This window comes from Odocoileus virginianus, chromosome X (assembly GCF_023699985.2).
Source record: "Odocoileus virginianus isolate 20LAN1187 ecotype Illinois chromosome X, Ovbor_1.2, whole genome shotgun sequence".
Taxonomy (NCBI): Eukaryota; Metazoa; Chordata; class Mammalia; order Artiodactyla; family Cervidae; genus Odocoileus; species Odocoileus virginianus.
Window position 1 is genome coordinate 49373812 of NC_069708.1, and position 8555 is coordinate 49382366.

Below are 8555 nucleotides of genomic sequence, written 5' to 3' on the forward strand. Positions count from 1 at the left end.
GTACAACTCTAAACCCAGAGTGATCACTCACTAGCTGCAGAGGAGAGTATGTCACTTTGTAACATTCTATTGCAGTGGCAGAGGCAGCAGCAGCCAGCTGAGAAGCTTTTTTCTATGCAACGTCAGATTGGAAAGCTTTGGGGTAATGCTGGGTCCTTTCTGTTTATCTGGTAATATTGAATGAAGACAGGACCAGGTCAAGTGTGAGGTTGCTACTCAGAATAGACCCGTCGAAAGAATCCAAGAGCCATTCTGGTTTAGGTTCTCAAGATCTGTTTGTTTTAAATGGAAACATTTATGAATTGGCTAAGCTGGGTGGAATGCCAGTGTTTAGTCAGTAAGACCCATGCCATAAAACTGAATGTGGCACAAGTAGAAGGATTTAAAAAATAAGCTCATTGGCTGCAAAATGAACAAGCTCTCACAACTACCTGGAACAAAACCGTGTCATCTATCCAAACATTAGTTGTTCCTGGGAAGCACGTTTAGGCACTTCACAAAAGTAAACGAATTTTACTGTCCACGTTTGTTCGAGACAGACCTTTGAGATAAATCCCTATAGTTATATTAACTCTTTAGCTGCTGGTGCAAACATAAAGTAAATGAAAGCATAGTGACACTATTAGCTTACCTCCTTATTGTTAGTCATTATGATAACAACATTCCCTGTAGTATCTCACTTTAGTCTCATAACAATCTTCTAAAGGGAGTCCTATTGCTCCAATATCAGGGCAGCCACAAAAACCTTACTTATACTAATTTCCTTCAAGATAGTTAAAGTCTAAAATTTTAGGTCTTATCTATTGTCTGAGTAGAGACCACACAGAAAATAGAATTAATGAGAAGACATGTTCACTTTTAGTGTATTTCTAGTAAATACGTTCAGCTTTGTACTTACAAATATGCCTCTCAAAGAGGATAAGAACATCTGCAAAATAAAGTGAGAAAGAAAGGACTGAGATAAGGTACATTTAAACAAATGTGGGTGCTAGCTGCAATCTTATTGTGTGGAAAAGATCAGTTTCCATTTCCAAATGTTAGAGTACAGAGTATATACATTACCAATGCTTTGGAATTTTTGAATTGTGCTAGCCAATCAGTCTTTGCTAAAGAGAACAGGGAACAGTATTGCCCCATTTTGTCTCTGCTCAGAAATGCAAAATATGTTCATATTTTTAGGTTTTCTAAATTTAAAAAGTTGTTTTGTCATATTGCACTTTGCCTTTTTGACGAGATCTACATTTAGCATGAGAAGCTATATTGTATGCAGGGATGCTTTATTTTAGGGTGTGGCTCTCAAGGACATTTAAAGAGCTCATAATGTATTTATAAGCCTGCTAAAGATGGTATACAGGAATGTACACCTTACAAATAATTTAAGATATATTTACAGCAAAGAAGCTAGAACACATCAATGGCTCTTGCAAATGCACTTATTGTATTCATCCATTTCATTAAAAATGACTTAAATATGTTCAAGTGCACTATTTATAATTGAAATGGAAGCTCCAGGAATAGCAATCAATGTGTCCTAATTGTTGACCAGACAAAGCTATGGTAAACAACTCAAGATCAAACTTTTTTGTATGAATCCATACCAATCAAACCACATTTAATAAGCCTTTTAAAAAACCTAAACCATTTAAAGGGAAAGTGAAATAGTATGAGAGAAAGGAAATGGTGTAATGACTTAAATATAAGAAAGGGCTCACATATTTTTCCTCATTAACTATCGGGCCCATTTGCCATGCACTTACTAACACTTCTCCAAAACTACATTTCCTCCCGTAGATGTAAAACTACATAAAGAGTTGTCTAAAAAGCTGAATGGATCTTAGATGTTTTCTACAGGACCATATGATCTTTTGTCCTCTCATTTGCTCTTCCTCAGCAGACAAGCTGAAACCCCAAATTCTGCCTTTGTGTTTGAGAAGCCCTAAATTCCCAATACCTTAGTCCACCCTGTAAATGATATGATAATGATATGATGTTTATATTTTTGTACAGTAAGGATCCAGAGGTGACTAGAACCTATATAGTTTATCATTTTGCCGTATATAAATTCACAATATTAGTGTACAGCTTTATATCAGCCTCAAACCTAAGATTCAAGATGTTTCTCATGAAGCTCACATTAACCTCTTCCCAAATAATGATTTATCTTTGAGCATTTCAACTGCTATTTATGAGCCTTAAAGATGTTTTCCTGTTAAAATTATCCAAGCATATTTTTTATGGACTGCAGCTATGAAATTAAAAGATGCTTGCTCCTTGGAAGAAAAGTTATGACCAACCTAGACAGCATATTAAAAAGCAGAGACATTACTTTACCAACAAAGATTCATCTAGTCAAACCTTTGGTTTTTCCAGTAGTCATGTGTGGATGTGAGAGTTGAACTATAATGAAAGCTGAGCACTGAAGAATAGATGCTTTTTTAAACTGCAGTGTTGGAGAAGACTCTTGAGAGTCCCTTGGACTGCAAGGAGATCCAAGCAGTCCATCCTAAAGAAAATCAGTCCTGAATATTCATTGGAAGGACTGATACTGAAGCTGAAACTCCAATACTTTGGCCACCTGATGCGAAGAACTGACTCATTGTAAAAGACCCTGATGCTGGGAAAGATGGAAGTCGGGAGGAGAAAGGGATGACAGAGGATGAGATGGTTGGATGGCATCACCAGCTCAATGGACATGAGTATGAGTAAGCTCTGGGAGTTGGTGATGGACAGGGAGGCCTGGCGTGCTGCAGTCCATGGGGTCGCAAAGAGTCGGACACGACTGAGCGACTAAACTGAACTGATTTTTATTATCTCTGTTTTTATTTGAGGACTTCTAAAGGCCAAGCCTATGTCTCTTACAATTTTTCTATCCTACCACCCATCACACCACTTTGAGAATGAAAGGTTCTTAGTAAAGGTATCTGTTTGACGAACCACACTTCAAATTTCATTGTACAGCCATCACAACATGAACTGCACACTATTTATTCATGATACTGGAAGAAAGCATTTGTATAAATTGTAGAAAGCAATGGATTGACCTCACTGATTTAGATACACGCTTTAAAAGTGAAAGTGAAAGTCTCTCAGTCGTGTCCGATTCTTTGTGACCCCATGGACTGTAGCACAACAGGCTCCCCTGTCCATGGAATTCTCCAGGCAAGAATACTGCACTGGGTTGCCATTTCTTTCTCCTGGGGATTTTCTCAACCCAGGGATTGTACCTGGGTCTCCTGCATTGCATGCAGATTCTTTACCAACTGAGCTACCAGGGAAGCCCTCAGATACATGCTTATGGGTCGCTTATCATGAAAGAGATTGCTGTGTTCTCTCTTGCACAGTAGGAACAAAATCAAGATAGAAGAGCTGGCATCAGAGTCTATACCATCAAGTGGGGTGAGGTAAAAAGCAAGGATAATCCAAACCTTGCATAATACTCACTGAGTCCATAGAAGAGTTCTTATCTCAGCTTTTTGAAACAAAACAGCAAATGCAAAATTGATTTTGTTCTCAGCCACAATTGACAAGGGTTTTGAAGTATTTGTTTTTTATAACCTACACAACATGAGAAAAAAAAAGAAAGATAAAATGAGGCTTTCCTGTTTATAGTTACCTATTCCTGAACAGTAAGGCGAACATGCTTCTATTTCCCCTAAGATTCATTTCTTGAAACAGCAAAGGCTCCACGGGTTCTCTGTGATTTGTTGGAACTTATCTGCCTGTCTCTGATCCTTCCCTTGCCAAGCTGCCAGCATGAAGTCTTGTTTTCTGACTCAAAATATTCAAACTCAGGGTGTTGAATCGTCAATCTAGGATGCAATTGAAAAAACTAAATGAAACAACATTCTCTCCTGAATTAACATATAAACCTTATTTATTAGGCTGATTGTGTAAGTAATGGAGCAAAAAAAAAAAAAAAAAAGAGAGAGAGAAAAGAGTGCAATTGATTGATTCAATGTAGGGGGGATTTCAAAGGGTTTTGGGGTGATTTGTACCTGGATTTTGGAACTTCCCCAAGTATGTAGATTGCCTTCAATATTTCAACTATCTCATCCTTTGAAAGAGGGGTGAATTCCAACTAGATGCTGGCAGAGCTACAGCTGTTAGAGCATGTCAGCCAACGTAGCATAGAAGCCAGGGGAGCACAGAACTAGAAATGTGCATGCTCTCTTTCCTCCAGACTGACCATCTGTGTATGGACACAGAGCAGCAAAGTTGTACAGCTGTGTTGATAATGCCCTATGGAAGGAGACCAGTTTGCTTCAGATATAATTCATTTCTCTCCTGTCAATGGCTATAGGATATATCTGAAGCAGAGTGATGGGGTTTGGGATGGAGGCAGAGAGTAGACAAGAGCCGTTGTGGGTTTTTCTACATGAATACCATAAACTTGACACCAAAAAGTGATGTTACCAGGATGATTTGGACTTGGAAGATACACTCTAAAATCCACCTGCATTGATTCAATGATCAGTTTGCAGGTGGTGAGCAGTAGCACATGTGATGTTGTGAGCCCTTTTAGTTTACAACGTGAAGCAGCATTTTTAAATGCCATGGGAGTGTTGCAGTGATAACCTGCCTGGTTTTCCAAAAGCAATTTTGTTCAAAGAGACAGTAGCCACTTTGGTTCAAAAAATTTACAGAAAATAGAGGCAATCTCCATGCTCAACTCATATCTATTCTCAACATGCAGAAATAGAGAAAGTTTTTAAACTAAAATAATAATAATAATAATAAAAACAGGCATTTACAAGCCCCTGACTATAGGCAGACATTTCACTAAAAGTGGTAACTAATCTGGGGGAGACAGCAAGCAATTTTCCACTCAAGTCTCATATAGGTTAAACCATTAATAAAATAACAAAATTAAGCTGGTGATGTACCTTCTAGTTTGCAGGAGGAAATATTTTCATAGAAAAATCCTAGCATCTGTCTTTGAACCTCCTAAGAAAGTTCCATTAGATAGAGTTTTGTGTGTTTCTTTTTTTTTCTCCCCTCTAAATTCTTGTGTAGGAAAACTGAAAACTTCTCCAGGGCTAAGTCAAGATACAGGATAGTTTATTTTAAAAGTCAAGGCCAAAAAATAAATAAATAAATAAATAAAAGTCAAGGCCATAAATATGTAGGAGCTCGTTAGCCTTTTTAGTCCTATTACTCCATTAAAGATGTATATGAAGAAAACAAGTCTGGGTGAACATGTTTTTAAAAATATTTCAAACGTGAAAGAAAGCATAAATGATGATAATAGTCTTATAAGAAGGAAAATCCTTAATGATAATACATGAATTAGAACTGACTGGTACAAAACATATAAGGAGATGCCATTTACTGTCTGTTCCCAGGTCTGTATTGTTGTGTTACATGTATACTTCACCTACAAAAACATAATTAGATTTAAGGTAAGAAAGATTAAAAATAAACACTGTGATGTAAGTGTTGATTTTAAATTATTTTTATACAATATATATTAATATCAGATAAAGTAGACATCAGAGCAAGGAAAATTATTACAAAGAGCAACATCACATAATGACAAAAGCTCATGAAAATGTAATTGTGAACCCACCAAACAACATGAATATTTTGAACAAAATACATGAAGTGAAACCTAATAGAACTGAAAAGATAAAAAGGCATATCCAGAACTATAATTGACGTCATCAACCACCCATTCACAGCAAGTAATAGAACAACAGATAAAAAATAGAAGTAGGTGAACAACAGAATGAATAAAATTAATGAACAGAATATATGTGACTATATGTACACATTACAACAGCAGAATACACAATTTTTCTAATTGTCCACAAAGCATTCATGAAGATAGTCCATATCATAAAAATGAAATTTGATGAATTGAAAAATAAGTTAAAACATACAGTATGTTCTGTGACCATAGTGAAATTGCATTAGAATAATAATAAGAACATCTACAAATGTTTGGAAGTTAAAAGCACACTTCTCATTAATCTGTTGGTAAAAGATGAAGTTACAATGAAATAAAAATAATACATAGAACTAAATAAGAATAAAAATTAACATACTGTTGTATATATGCATGGGATGTATTTTTTAATATATATATTTTTTATTGAAGTATAATTGCTTTGCAGAATTTTGTTGTTTCTGTCAAACCTCAACATGAATCAACCACAGGTACACATATGTCTCCTCCCTTTTGAAACTCCCTCCCATCTCACTCCCCAGCCCACCCCTTTAGGTTGATACAGAGCCTCTCTTTGAGTTTCCTGAACCATATAGCAAATTCCCAATGGCTATGTATTTTACACATGGTAATGTAAGTTTTCATGCTACTCTTTCCATACATCTCACCCTCTCCTCCCCTCTCTCCATGTCCATAAGTTTATTCTCTATGCCTGTTTCTGCACTGCTGCCCTGTAAATAAATTCTTCAGTGCCATTTTTCTAGATTCTGTATATATGTGTTAGAATATGATATTTGTCTTTCTTTTTCTGACTCACTTCGCTCTGTATAATAGGTTCTAGGTTCATTAATCTCATCAGAACTGACTCAAATGCATTCCTTTTTATGGCTGAGTAATATTCCATTGTGTATATGTACCAAAATTATCACTTCTTTATCCATTCATTTGTTAATGGACATCTAGGTTGCGTCCATATTCTAGATGTTGTAAATAGTGCTGCAACAAACAATGGGATACATGTGTCTGTCTTTTTCAATTTTGGTTTCCTCAGGGTATATGCCTAGGAGTGGGATTGCTGGGTCATATGGTGGTTTTATTCTTAGTTTTTTTTTTTTCTTTTTTTTTTTTTTTGAAGGATTGACTAATGTTTTATTTTATTTATTTATTTATTTTTATGAATGTATTCATTTTATTTTCTTTTTTAATATTTATAAATGTATTCATTTTAATTGGAGGCTAATTACTTGACAATATTATAGTGGTTATGCCATACATTGACATGAATCTGCCACAGGTATACATGTGTTCCCCATCCTGAACCCCCCTCCCAACTCCCTCCCTATCTCATCCCTCTGGGTCATCCAGCCCCAAGCACCCTGTCTCATGCATCGAACCTGGACTGGCGATCGGTTTCACATATGATAAAACACGTGTTTCAATGCCATTCTCCCAAATCATCCCCTCTCCCACAGAGTCCAAAAGACTGTTCTATACATCTGTGTCTCTTCTGCTGTCTCGCATATAGGGTTATCATTACCATCTTTCTAAATTCCATATATATGTGTTAGTATACTGTATTAATGTTTTTCTTTCTGGCTTACTTCACTCTGTATAACAGACTCCAGTTTCATCCACCTCATTAGAACTGATTCAAATGTATTCTTTTTAATGGCTGAGTAATATTCCATTGTGTATATGCACCACAGCTTTCTTATCCATTCGTCTACTAATGGACATTTAGGTTGCTTCCATGTCCTGGCTATTATAAACAGTGCTGTGACGAACATTGGGGTACATGTGTCTCTCTCAATTCTGGTTTCCTCGGTGTGTATGTCCAGGAGTGGGATTTCTGGGTCATATGGCAGTTCTATTTCCAGTTTTTTAAGGAATCTCCACAGTGTTCTCCATAGTTTCTGTACTAGTTTTCATTCCACTAACATTGTAAGAGGGGTCCCTTTTCTCCACACCCTCTCCAGCATTTATTGTTTGTAGACTTTTTGATAGCAGGCATTCTGACTGTCATGAGATGGTACCTTATTGTGGTCTTGATTTGCATTTCTCTAATAATGAGTTATGTTGAGCATCTTTCCATGTGTTTGTTAGCCATCTGTATGTCTTCTTTGGAGAAATGTCTGTTTAAGTCTTTTTCCCATTTTTTGATTGGGTTATTATTATTGTTTTTTCTGGTATTGAGTTGTATGAGCTGCTTGTATATTTTGGAAATTAATCCTTTGTCAGTTTTTTCATTTGCTATTATTTTTTCCCATTCTGAGGGCTGTTTTTTCACCTTGCTTATAGTTTCCTTTGCTGTGCAAAAGCTTTTAAGTTTAATCAGGTCCCACTTGTTTACTTTTGTTTTTATTTCCATTACTCTAGGAGGTGGGCCATAGGGGATCTTGCCTTGATTTATGTCATCAAGAATTCTGCCTATATTTTCCTCCAAGAGTTCTATAGTTTCTGGTCTTACATCTAGGTCTTTAAGCCATTTCGCAGTTATCTTTGTGTATGGTGTTAGGAAATGTTCTAATTTCATTCTTTTATGTGTAGCTGTCTAGTTTTCCAAGCACCATTTTTTGAAGAGGCTGTCTTTGCTCCTATATGGGACATTTTTAAAGCAACTCTGACAAGGAAATTTATACAAAGAAACACTTACATGATAAAATAAGAAATGTTTCCAATAAAGTATCTAAGACTCCACATCAATAAACAGGAGAAACCATGACAAAATAAATCCAAAGCAAGCAAAGGAAGAAAATTATAAAGATAACAGAAAATTTGAAAACAAAAAAATAATAGAAAAATATCAAGAAAACAAATAACTAGTTATTCAAAAAATTTGATTAAATTTGATTATCTTGAGCAAGCCTGATAAAAATACAAAAAGAAAAGA